Source organism: Schistocerca gregaria, chromosome 8, assembly GCF_023897955.1.
Source record: "Schistocerca gregaria isolate iqSchGreg1 chromosome 8, iqSchGreg1.2, whole genome shotgun sequence".
Lineage (NCBI taxonomy): Eukaryota > Metazoa > Arthropoda > Insecta > Orthoptera > Acrididae > Schistocerca > Schistocerca gregaria.
This window is the reverse complement of record NC_064927.1, coordinates 361,809,921-361,823,850: the sequence shown is the minus strand read 5'-3', so window position 1 is coordinate 361,823,850 and position 13,930 is coordinate 361,809,921.

Below are 13,930 nucleotides of genomic sequence, written 5' to 3'. Positions count from 1 at the left end.
TCCGCTCACGCCCCAACATCGTGCAGCCCGCCTCCAATGGTGTCGCGACAGGCGTGAATGGAGGGACGAACGGAGACGTGTCGTCTTCAGCGATGAGAGTCGCTTCTGCCTTGGTGCCAATGACGGTCGTATACGTGTTTGGCGCCGTGCAGGTGAGCGCCACAATCAGGACTGCATACGACCGAGGCACACAGGGCCACACCCGCCATCATGGTGTGGGGAGCGATCTCCTACACTGGCCGTACACCTCTGGTGATCGTCGAGGGGACACTGAATAGTGCACAGTACATCCAAACCGTCATCGAACCCATCGTTCTACCATTCCTAGACCGGCAAGGGAACTTGCTGTTCCAACAGGACAATGCACGTCCGCATGTATCCCGTGCCACCCAACGTGCTCTAGAAGGTGTAAGTCAACTACCCTGGACAGCAAGATCTCCGGATCTGTCCCCCATTGAGCATGTTTGGGACTGGATGAAGCGTCGTCTCACGCGGTCTGCACGTCCAGCACGAACGCTGGTCCAACTGAGGCGCCAGGTGGAAATGGCATGGCAAGCCGTTCCACAAGACTACATCCAGCATCTCTACGATCGTCTCCATGGGAGAATAGCAGCCTGCATTGCTGCGAAATGTGGATATACACTGCACTAGTGCCGACATTGTGCATGCGCTGTTGCCTGTGTCTATGTTCCTGTGGTTCTGTCAGTGCGATCATGTGATGTATCTGACCCCAGGAATGTGTCAATAAAGTTTCACCTTCCTGGGACAATGAATTCACGGTGTTCTTATTTCAATTTCCAGGAGTGTATTTATGGATAATCAGAGCGTCTGGCTTTGTCATAGAACCAGGGTGATGAATCGTACGCGTATCTGTTTGCACTTAGCGCTACCCACTAGAGTTGCGGCTGGAACAGCTGATGTTAACCTGTTCGTCGGGTGGACAGGTAAAGACCAGCGGCACCTCCCCCCCCCCCCCCCCCCCCACCCATCACCCAGCCCCCCGCGGCATCACCCTGCTGGTCTCGGAAACTCAACACCTACTTTTTCCTCTCCTACCATTTGCATCCTCATCCATAAGAATGCAAGAGGACAGAATATTTCACTCGACGGGCATTCATTAAAGCCATCCGCCCCGTAGTGTAGCACATGTGATACAGCGCACACGCCACGCTGAGTGTCCGCGCGGTTAGAGGCACCATGTCAAAGGTTGCGCCGCCTGTCCCTCGGGCATGGGTGTGTGTGTTGTTCTTAGCGTAAGGGACCGATGACCTCAACAGCTTGGTCCCTTGGGATTTAACACAATCTGAACATTTGAACAACGCACAGGCGATAACACTCCACTTGCACCGGAAACCATAGCAACAATCATGCACTATCTGCGTTTGGTCACTCAACACCTTCTCTGTCTTATCTTCGATGCTATTGTCCGACAAAAGCGTTTGTTTGTCTTTTTCGCTTATAGAATTTTAATGCTTACATTAAAACAAAAAATTTCAGGTCACTTAGAGACTTAGAGACTTGAAGGCTATATTAATGCTATAACAGACACTCTAAAAAACGCACGAAAGTCAGAGATTGTGTGGTGCCTAATTTTTTTAATGATGCTTTTCGATTTATGCATTATCAGATTAATTTGCAAAGCCACAAATAACACATAGTGCATAATGGTAGTTAGCTGGTCACTAAGAACAAACAAGAAATCAAAGTACGAGGTGAAAACATACCAAGGTTAAGGCGAAAACACGTCATGCAGAGGTACAGAGTCAAATATGTCGTCTATCAGACCTTGTGAAACTGAATCATTGAGCCGTCTGCACCGTTGAGAAAGACAAACAGGCCACATGGTGGTGGTAGTGGTGAGCATTAATATTCACGACTCAATCATAATTATTATAGTCCCACGAACAATGAAAAAGACACGACTGGATGCCGCGTATAATTACAATATATGACGTGTTTTCCTTAACCTTCGTATATTTTCACAATGTACATTGATTTATTTCCTGTTTCCATGGAATGTGGGGTTTTCATGAGGAATAAAAAGGGCGCAAATGATGTTTATGTTTATTCCAATTTTCTGCACAGGTTCCGGAACTCTCGAAACCGAGGAGATGCAAAACTTTCTTTTGATGTGTGTATACGTATAGTTTCTATGTGATCCGTACGTACCAAACTGAAATTATTCGTACTCGTAGTTTCCATCATGAAAGACGTTTCTTCAAGCCTTTTAAGCAGGCTCTAGTGATATACGAGAATAGCCTCCTTTCTTGTGGTGGCAGTTAAAATTTTTTACACTTTCCATTATATTCCCTCACATAATTCAAAACATTTTAAGTTACAAGTTGCCCGTCGCTTATGCCTACACAGAACGAGAATTGCCAAGTGAGGTGGCGCAGTTGCTGTGATTCCCATAAGTCGTTCAGGGGTGGTTTCTATAAAATAGAACTGACGGTTTCCTTCCGCATCCTTACACAGCCCAAGATTGCACTGCACCTACGGCCGACACGAAGTTAAACCCTGATCTTCCTTCATCCTCTTAAATCGGAAGTGCTGAATGCTTAAGTACCTTGCTCAGACGTACCATTGTGACCCGGTAGTCGGACAGAAACCTGTTTGCTTAGCGTCACATCTGCATAACATAACAGCGGTTTAAAGCAACCTTCGCATGAATAATTAGTTGTGTAGTGAAACAGGTGGAACGACAGCAAGAAAAATATATATTCTGGTCCCCGTCTAATGGTATAATTGTTTCTGATTGCCACTATTATGATAATGGCGCTGTATTTTACTTGCTGTTAGTAAACACTGCCAATTCGCTTTATTGATGCGTGGCATGTTGCAAATAATATGTGCAGGTAAAGAATTTGTGCAAGTGAAAAGGTAGATTTCATCTTCCTATATATTGAGATTCAATCCATTCAACCCATCACCCACGATACCTTGTGGTGAGGTACTGACTGTCTCATATACGCACGAAGTGTGCTGTGTCTCGTCGTGCACAAACTACAGTCTTCATCTTTCTGCAAAGACGGAATGTCATACCTAACGGCCCGAGTTCCATTACCGGCTGGGTCGGAGATTTTCTCCGCAAAAGGACTGGGTGTTGTGTTGTCCTTATCATCATCATTTCATTCCCATCGACAGCCAAGTCGTTGAAGTGGCGTCAACTCGAAAGACTTGCACCAGGCGACTGGTCTACCCAACGGGAGTCCGTTTCCATTCTCAAAGACCACTGGCAATTTCATCGCACAGAAATCGGTGACAGACAGCGTCCGATAACACCCTGCCTGCCGCATACACGGTTCCGGAATTAAGCGCCCAGAACCACAGCGGCGGCTTATTTAAAAGACTGAGCGAAATGTGGGGTGCCAGCTATCTCTTCCTACCTTCCTCGGCACCTTTAAAGATGTTCCCTAAAATTCTGGCATGCGAACATATTCGCGCTCTTTTTGAAATTAAATTCACTTCGAACTCCCACAAGCTCCCGTAACTGTAACCCACTCACACTCGCGATTATTTGGTCCGTAAAGAATGGGATTATGATGGGCTGAGACGGTTCATAAATACAAATAAAACAGTTTCTGCGTCAGTCACTTGTTGATTTTACTTTGCCACAAAGCGTTTCGATGGCTCACGCCGTCATGTTCAGGTGGAGAATTGTTAGTTCACATGGCTGGTGTTGGTGAAAAGTAGCCACATCTTTTCACAGTCACAGACCAGGGACAGTGTAGATTATTTTGCGTCTTTTGAGGACGATAAAGTTGTAAAAGGTCTGCCTACTGTTGCCCTATTGCACGTCCTATCCACTACCTTTAGTCTTCGGCTGTGAAGAGACGTCAGCACTCTTCAGTAACTCTAGCCTCGTAAGTAAACAATTCTCCACCTGAAGATCATGGTGTGAAGCATTTGAGACGCGTAGCGGCAAAAATAAGGCAGAAACTGTTTTATCTGCATCACCCACACTACTAGTCCATCACTGTAAGTCGCCCATGCCCGTCCTCTCCCACTTCTCCTTGATCGCCCACTCATTCTGCCAAACTCATTGTCATTGTCTCTTTGTGCCTTTCGGTCATCGTATCCTGGGTCGTTCTACCTTACTGCTACTACATCCTCTCAGTTTGTCTCCCTATTTCTCTCTTTTACTGCTACTACCTCACCATTACCTTATTCAGTCCTTCCCACTGCTGCTGTCTCTTCTCACTGTCACTATTTATCTCTTGCTTGTTGCCATTGTCATATACACTGTCTTTCATCATCACTCCTCCAATCTTTTATTCCTCTCCCAATGGCACTGTCTCCTTTACTCTTCTCCGAGTGCTGTTCTGTCACTGTCAACTATGTTCCACTGCTGCTATGTCTCTCTCGATCTCTCACACTGCCATTGACTCTTTCACTCTTTATATACCACAGCCTTTGTCTACTACCTTCCAGCATTTATTACTTCTCCGTCTCTTTGCTAGTCCCACTGTCTTCTTCTGTCTGAACATAAAAGAGCGCGAGTATGTTCGCACGTCAAAATCTTTGGAATTTTTTTTTTAAAGATGCTCAGGCTGGGACAGTGAGCCATCTGGTTCCGTTCCTCACTTCTGAGTCAGAATCTTTTAAATAAAGAGGAACATATTCAAGTTTTTTGTGCACCGATAGGAGCATTGTTCCTTTGTTTCCCTTCTTTTCCTGCCACAGCAGGGCATATCAGTCATATGAAAAAAATGTATTGGTCATTAATATTTAGACAGTTTTCTCCTTTGAAATTGAGATAATGTGAAACTGATCTTACACCCGCAGACTGGATTTTAGTTGCACAAAAATTATGCATGTGCTTCAGTAATACAATGTGTTGTTTCCAGGGCCCTTCTAATGATAAGGGAGACACTTTACGTCATATTTGTCCAAGATAAACTAAGTTTTTTCTTCAAATCGTATTTTAATTGTATATTTTATGTGCACTTGTAGAGTAATTTTGAACGACTGCATCTCGGAAACGGATAAAGATATCCAGAAAATTTTTAAGGTCCTCCGAAATTAGAATCTTAGGAATATATCGCAAAAGTTACAAGCATTTCCACCGTCGGCAGGTTTTGGTCCTCAGCTAATTGCGAAAAAATGGTTAATAACGCTTTTTGGGGGGGTTTTCTCGGGAACAACCCACGACTTTACACAAATCCATTATTTATTCATTCATTCATGGATATATCCGTCAGTTTAATGAAATCATTGGTTTGGGTGATACCTGTGACCAATCAATTTATTTAAATTTTACGTACATTTTTACGTCAAAGAGTAGCATAAATTTGAAGCCTTGCACCTGGGAAAGGGATAAAGATATCAAGAAGATTTTCAAGATAGTTCGAGATCGGAATCCTAGGAATATATCGTAAAACATTCATCCGTTAGTGCGCTTAGCCATCATCTTATCCTTTGCTGGATTTTAGCCCACTGGTGACGGACAGAGTGTAGTAAAGGAACTCTATTTTTGGTGTCTAATGGTGCCTCCATAAGTCCCACCGTAGATCACATCAAATGCAAAATGAACCAATCGATTTGCCTTCATTTGCCTAAGCAGGAGGAAGTCTGGAATATTCGTACTTTGACGTTGTACTTGGGATAGTGACACTAAGACGATCCTTCTGTTAGGCATGCGAATGGTCCCTAGGCCATGGGCTATCCAAGACACTTGACTCTTTATCACGAATATATAGAACCCAAGATATGAGCACCGGAAAATCCCATTTTCATATGTGGCGCTTTAGAACGTATTACGTACGATTAGTCGTTTTGTACAATTTGCCAGGGCACTAGGTCTGGTTCGGCATTGAAACGTTGGTTAACATAATGTAACACACTAGTATGAGACAGATATTTGAATGACTATAAAAACCGCCGCTAGTCCAGCCTGAACCAAAAGCAGTTAACCGACATTTCTAGCCCAAATTGCAGCCGAGCACCAAGATCCACAGCCCCCCCCCCCCCCCCCTCTCCCTTCCTAAACCATGTTGCAGCACTTCCGCGCTGTAACGATACTGAAGCGATCGTGATGTGTCACCTCGATGTCTGCTCAAGGATTTTCATCTGCCCACAAGGGCGTGTGGTTGTAATTTACTGTGCTGTCTCCTGCGAATCATTCCTGCACTACCAAATACTATACATTAAGGGGGTAGGACGTCAAACGAGCCGACTTGGAGCAGGAGAGGTACCACAGGACATTTTAATTTCCACTGTCTATACGTTTACAAATGAGACTGTGGTAAAAGACTGTGGTAAAAATTGAGGTAATTAACCACAACATTTGTGTTTTTTCTAAGCATGAAATTTAAAATACAACAGATCATTCGTTTTTTTCATCAATTAAATAAATTCTAGAGTTTGATACACCTGTAAATATGGTATGTATGCTGTGCAAAATTCATCGAAGAATGTCTCTAACTTATGAATGAAAGTGTACCTCTAGCAACAAATTCAGCTATTAGTAAATGACATTTCACACGTAAAAAAAATATTTTGTTATGTTTTCGAAATTTCACTGCAATGAGAGTGAATCCTGAATCCTTCCTGGTGATGGTGACAAAGTTTTATGAATTTATTTGTAAAAGTATAGGCATTGGAAATTAAAATGTCCTGTGATACATCTCCTGCTCCAAGTCGGGCCGTTTGACATCCTACCCACCTTAATCACAAGTAAAACTGGCAATATCAAAGTAGGTACTGGTTGCCCAATAAGTAGTTATTGGAACTTTTCTTCTAGTAGTGAACAACAATACCTTCTGCAGGAATTTGAAAAGCTTCTTTTAAACAGCCTGTATAGTCAGTATTCCCTCTCTGAACGTAAGAATGATCTTGGAAACAAAATAGATTATATTGCCACGATGTACCCTGCAGCACGCGCTGTCCAGTGTGTTGCGCAATTTATCTGTAGACGTAGATGGTCTGTCCATTGCGCTGCACTTCATGTACTCTTTGCTCACCGCACCGGATCCCAGGAGCACCCTCCGGTCCTCCTGGACCGGTGGAAATGTCCCGCCAATATATCACTTGCCGACAGCCCCCGTCGCCCAGTTTCTCAGCGCCTGCGTCGCGCCGCTGCCACTTCCTCACTCGGCAGCAGACGCCGCCGTGCCGCGGTGCGCCTCTTCGCTCGACCGCATCTAAATATCGCCGATAAATGTAGCGAGCGAACGGGCCCGGCGCGCCCGCCATTGAGAGCGCCGCCCGAGAGATGTACCTGCCCGAGGACTACCTGCTCGCGCCCGCCTGGGAAAAACACACCGGCCCGATGCAGATGAGCGGCGCGTTGCCTATGCAACGACAAGTTTGCATAAAGGATCGCCGGCCGGGGGTTGCCCCGCGCCAGCCCCCTAGCCGGGACATAAAGGCGGAGGCCGTGACACGTACGGTGTGCACCGGGCCCGATCAATGCGCCATCGGCAAAAGACCTCCGCGCCACTATCTATCTGTCCTGCCATCCCTTGCATATATCAATCCGGGCCCGGCCGGTCGCTTAGGAGCGTATTCTAATGGCATCTTCCCACGGAGGCAGGCCCGGCGGAAGGGTTGGCTCCGCCGCGTCATCATCTGCTCGCCGACCGGCTCATGCAGATTCCCATGGACCCAAATCTGAAAGGGCGCGCCGGCGGTCGAGAGCGGGGCGCCGTTGCGAATATTCCGCATTCAGACCCGGCCGGCAACGGCCGCCCGTGCATAGAACTTCCTCGTTACCGGCGGCGGCTCTGACAGCAGCGCAGGGCGACTTTGGCCGTGGATGAATCTTCCGGGACCGATAGCGAAAGGGGTTAGTGACGCGGTGGTAGGGGCAGGGGGAACTAATGTGTCTCCGTATTTCTTACCTGCTGCCGCTTTCGATCGGTGAATAGTTCGTGGATTGAATTTGCATTCGGCGGTTGGGAATCCTCCGCGAGAATGCCCGTTAGGCAACTTCTTCGATATTCACCTCCTCCCCACCCCCCCCCCCCTCCACCCTTCCAAACCACTTCGGCGTTATCGTACTGTTACACAATGACTCATCAATAATCCGTTCTCGATCGTTGGAAGAACTACTTCGGAGCCCGGCGGTTCTGTGCCGGCGATGTGCAACGAAGTCGATGTGGAAGAAAACGGTCGCCGTCTTTTGCATTGTCGGTCAGAGGTCTCCTGAACTCACGTTAAAATCTTCCGCACACACGAGACGACCTACAGTTGCTTGGAAGGAGGATCTCGTGACGGTTAGACGCTAGTGAACACACACACGCACTGAAAACTCTACAGCCGGTTAATATATTGATTTCCAACAAAGCCTGGAACTGTTACAATCCGTTATCGCTTGTACTGTCTAATACCGGTTGGCAAACAGCGCGTAACACACCGAACCGAAGGTTATGGGACGGTTACTCAAGTTTCTTTCTCAACCGCATTCTGAACCCAACGGTGTCCGCATTTATACCGACTGACTCTTACTGATCGCTTTAGTTTGTGCTGATGTCTCCTGTATGCCGGTATTTGCCAAGCTGGATGTAGTTCTGAATGCTCACATTCCACTCATACCTTCGAGAAGATTATTTTAAGCTGTCTATTGTCCTTTGCCTTCAATTTAGGCTTGACAAACTAACAATCAGCTGATTACGTTTACAGTAGCTAACAGTGTAAATTATTATAACCCTTAGTACTCCATCGGTGACAATATGTGGTATTCGAACTGTCCATAACCACAATGCTGTATCAGTGGTTTCCTGTGTCAAATCACACGCTATCACTTGTCGAACATATTCTAATATTAAAATTTTCTTAAGTTCAAATAGTTTCTAACTACTCTGATCCAAGTTTGCTAATATTGTAATGGAGGGTATTGTAATAGAGGGTTGTAATAGAGGGTTGCAAAATTAGCTCTGTATCTTTCTGGCTTTTTTATTTCTTATTTTATACCGCCGAGGCGGCATTCAAAACTGCCTGCTTAGGTTTCACTCAATAATTGACAGTGAAAATGATGCTGCGACTTGAAAACGGGCTAATCAACAAACTCCACTATTGTCACACCGTTGGAGATAATCTACAATGGACAATTTCCTCTTATTTAGGTGGGTGAGCCGTTTCGATGTCGGAGAAGAGGAAGAAGAGCCATCCTTTCGAATAAAATCGTACTTTGGAAAGTGAAGTTCAAACCAAAGTATGGGGCTGCTGCAATATATTCCAAAGGCCATTTTCTCCGCCCCAGTAACATAAAAACGTGTTCAAATGTGTGAGAAATCCTATAGGACTTAACTGCTAAGGTCATCAGTCCCTAAGCTTACACACTACTTAACCTAAATTATCCTAAGGACAAATACATACACCGATGCCCAAGGGAGGACTCGACCAGCCGCACAGTCCATGACTGCAGCGCCTCAGACCGCTCGGCTAATCCCGCGCGGCCCAGTATCATAAGTGTTGGCCTAGGTGTAACTATAACACATTCAGAATAGGAGGTAAAGTAGATCTTCAAAATCTGTCGATACTACATTTCTTGACATCTTCATCGGAAACCGTTATACTCTTCAAAATCACTTAAGCCTCTACTGTAATTTAGCTGCAATACTGTCTTCGTCAAACTGTAAGTACCTACTGCAATAGTAATATTAAAACGTAGTGCATCATATTCTACATGGTGTGCTTAACAAAACAAGTTTTGACGGAGTTCCCACTGTTCTTCGGTTACTGCTCAGAATTTCTATATAGGCGACTTCTTGATCAAAGTCTACCAGACCCAATCGGTTCTAGCTAAGAAGATGGTCGTAAAGCGTTTACTCTCCCGTTATACAGGTCACCAGGATGATCCGTGCATGACATACAGGTGACAATGCTCGTAGTAAAAATCTACTGCAGTGATGTTGGAGAAATCTTTTCCATGATTCCATGAAGTTATTAAGTACCAATAAAAGGCCCCTATCACAACATTCCTACAGCGTGTCGCGGCCCTGCCCATCCCCATCGTGGGTGCATTGTGTTAACCACTGTGCCACCTTGCTCGGTCTGGTTCATTACGTCGTCAGAGGAGCACGGAAGCCGAGTACTTCAACCCCGTGATGAGGTGTCCCTGCCGAATGCTAAAGTACCCTGCTCCGTCATGCCATTGTGGGCTGCTGCGTAGCTCTGATAGAAACCTGTTTGCTTAGCATCGCATCTGCATAATATAACAACTATTCAAAACAACATTCGCAAGGTTTTTTTTAGCTGTGCAGTGAAACAGGTGGAACTAAAGCAAAAAACGCGTGAATATTTTAGTCTGTCTGCGACGGTGTCGATGACAACAAATTATCAACCTCAAAGAAAGTGTCAGACACGGACTTCTTTCTGTGCCTCTTCATAACACCTATGTGTAATGTATCATCCTTTGAGACCCATTTCTGCGGCACTTGCTCATATTCATACGTAAAAAGAACTGGTTTACCAGTAGACTATTTGTTGATACATTAGTGAAAATTTTTATATTTTTTTCCAAACATTCTTTAAAATATTTCTTATTCCTCAGACTTTTTATGTTTAAAGATTATCTATAACTGTAAAAAGTTCACCGATTTACTAGATACTGTATTTCATTTTATTGGCCTTCGGTATGTGCTCATACAGACATACAGACATCCCAATACTGGAAATATGACTCTACAGTTTGTGCTGCTAAATCAGATTATACATTCGCTTAATTCGTAGCCTGATACGAAGTTACAAAAACTTAACAAAGAACAGATTCCGATTGTAAACAAACTTAACACTCACAGCGTACTGAAAGCAGAAAACAAGGCGAAAATGAAACACAGAATACTCAGAGGCGGTATGCTATAAACGTCCTATTGGGAGCGCAATAAAAATGACAAAACGCTGTCGGTACACATTTAGGATATTTCCAGTACAAATCATATTAATGACTAAGAATCTAATTTGACAATAAAATGTTATTTTGAATGTCCTGTACGAATTGTTTTAAAAGCTGCGGACAGACAACTGCATATTTCTGCAGGTCTGTACGTATCATCTAGATGGAAAATGAGAACAGTATACTATAACCATATTTGACTGTTACAGCCATATGTACACATATATCAGTTTTCAGACACACGCATATAGGAGGAATACAGTGACATACATTTATAAACAAAGCGTTCCACATCCTGCTGAATAGCACGTAGGAATGCAATCAGTTAGTCTTGCTTCGGTCTTCTCCTGGCATTTTAATTACCAAGAGCACTAGATTAGCAGCTGTTGACGAACTCGTACAATATTTTGTACGTTGCTATATCATTGAATGCTAACAAGGGTTGGAGGCTTCTTGGGAATTGATGGCCAAGCCCCCGAAGATTACTTGTAAGGAAATTGCTGTGGTACGTGTTACGAGGAGACTGTAGGAATATATGGCTTCCTCTCCGCAAAATCATCGAGTGGTTGCGCTTAGGTTGAACAGATAGAGCTGTTTGGTAAACTTCCAATGATTAAGTTTCAGCCGTCTTATAACTGCCGTGAATATCTTGAATGTTTCTGTCTTATTATACCATGGTGCTTTTGGAATTGTGGGATGAATAAGTGCGTAGCGACTATCTCTGGTTTTTGATTTACTCAGCCATTCCTCTTGTCAGCCAGATGACAAACTCTTTCTCAGCATGAGTATCAGATCTGTGAGAGGGAGTTTATCATACTTCAGAGCTTAATTTAGAGACGTTTTCTTTGCTAGAATATCTATTCCCCCATTTCCAGGTATCCCAGAGTGGCCTTTCATCCATACCATCACTATGTTGGGTGAGTTCCTCTACACCCGAGACGCAACTTCGATAACAGCAGCAACTATGAGGTTGTCACAACTATTATGATTGTTTCTAATCAGTTACAGAGCTGATATACTATCATAGATTCTGACTATTGTGTCCGCTATAGTCGTCCGTGCGAATATCAAAGCTTTCAAGATGGAAATCTTAGTAGTGGAGTGTGGATCCAACTTGTATATGCCTTGTCGTTTGTGTCCAGGTACCCAATAGCCACTATGAGTGCCATCACAAAACTTGTACCCATCAGCATACACTACGCACCCATCGTGATAGAGAGACAAGAATTCCATTGCCGTTGCGTTAGTCGGGCTCTGGTCTTGAAACTTTGAACTGCTCCTGGAATCAATCTGCAGAGTCGACGATTCATACGGCCTGTTGTAATGCTGTAAAGGAATGTTTTTCCACGCCTCGTACCTTAATGACTGCGACTCCATATATTCAGCAGCGACTGGCGAAAGTTGCTTATTTATTCAGTATCTTCCGCACATGCAGTAAGATGTTAATTCCCGGATTTACTTGTTTTGTGGTTGACGTGAACGTCCCAGTAGCTACACACAATGTTCTGTACTGAATGTTGAGTCTTTGGAGCGTGCTATGTGACGCTGATCCGTAGCATGTATTTCCATAGTCAACGTGTGTCCTTAGAGACCGGCGTAAAGCCATCGCCGTCCTCCGACCTGAGACCCACAATACTGCAGTCGAAGCAGTGATACGACTGTATGCTTTTTCACACCTAGTAATGATATGTCGGATATGATGACCCAAGCATAGTTTTATCATCAGTAATCGTCCCAAGAAACGGTATTGTTTTGGCAACTGGAAAATTATGTTGTCCCAGTTGCATTGTTTTTAGAAGTGGAATCATGAGGCGAATAAACATCATTAGAGTAAACTTGGTGTCGGAAATTTCGAGGTCACTTTCTGTATCCACTCATGCAGACGATGAGAGCGGTGTGCTATGCGTTTCCAGTTGACAGGACTGAAGAGTACCATCTTTGGAATAGATGCATACGTCGTCTGCGCATTGTAATACTTGGATGTGCTGGCGAAGACGTCATTAAGGTCGACAATATAGAGACTGAATCATAAGGAAGCCAGGACTGATCCCTTGGGAAGTCCGCTTGTAGTTTCTCTGGGTCCCAGTGGAATTCTGTTTTCCATAATGATTTTCTTCCCGTTGCTCAAGAAGCTTGCCATGTTACGGACGACTGATTTTGGAATCTGAAGTTCCTCCAATTTTTTTCCTGATGCTGACAAGACGATGCCGGTGTATGCTTTAGTCAGTCTATCCATAGAGCTACCATACAATTATTCCGAGAGTAGTTTAGCTGTGTGTCACTAATTAACCGAACACGATTTTCTGTTGCCCCTTTTCCTGTGTGAAACCCAAGTTGTTTCCCGCTAACATTTTCTTGTTTTCACACCATCATTCTAACAGCCCTTTAATAACACTTACCTTCGCTGAGCACTGTAGTAAGGTGATAGGCCGATACGACTCTGCTTTATCACATATTTTTCCCGATTTGTCGATGGGGACGAGGCGCCATGTTTTTAGTGAGTCGATTTAAATCTTTGAGTTCATGCGCTATTATAAATTTGAGAGCATAAGCTTGTCGGGGTGTAGCAGCACTCGGTCGTCAGTATAGTCCGGGCCAGGCGCAGTACCCTATCGTTGGGAGAACGCAATCTGGAGTACTTTCAACGAAGAGGATTGTCTAATTACAGTGGGGTCCTTTTCGTATACCTCCTCATCTTCGTCGTTCATTGTACCCGGTGGGGAACGGTTCTAAAAATTCGGTGGATGGTGGAGGTGCGTGCATGCCCACTGTGAGACCTTATTTTATGTTCCATACAATTTTCGATTTCCTGATTAACTGCGTATCTTTACAGACCGCAACCAGAAATTTTGCCAGGATTTTCTTTTTTTTTACTTGAAAATTTTCTTGACTGCTGCCTCGTTATGAACATTAGAGGTTTTTTTATTTTCTTAACGCCTCCTTTTGTTCCTTGAGGGCTGTGTAACTTTCTGAATCCCACCAAGAGAGCGATGTCTTATGATGAGTCCACTTATGTCCTTCTTGAGGCCCTAAGATTTCTTCTGCTTGAGGGATACTAAAACCTCATAGTCTATTTCGGGATCCCTAGTTTCG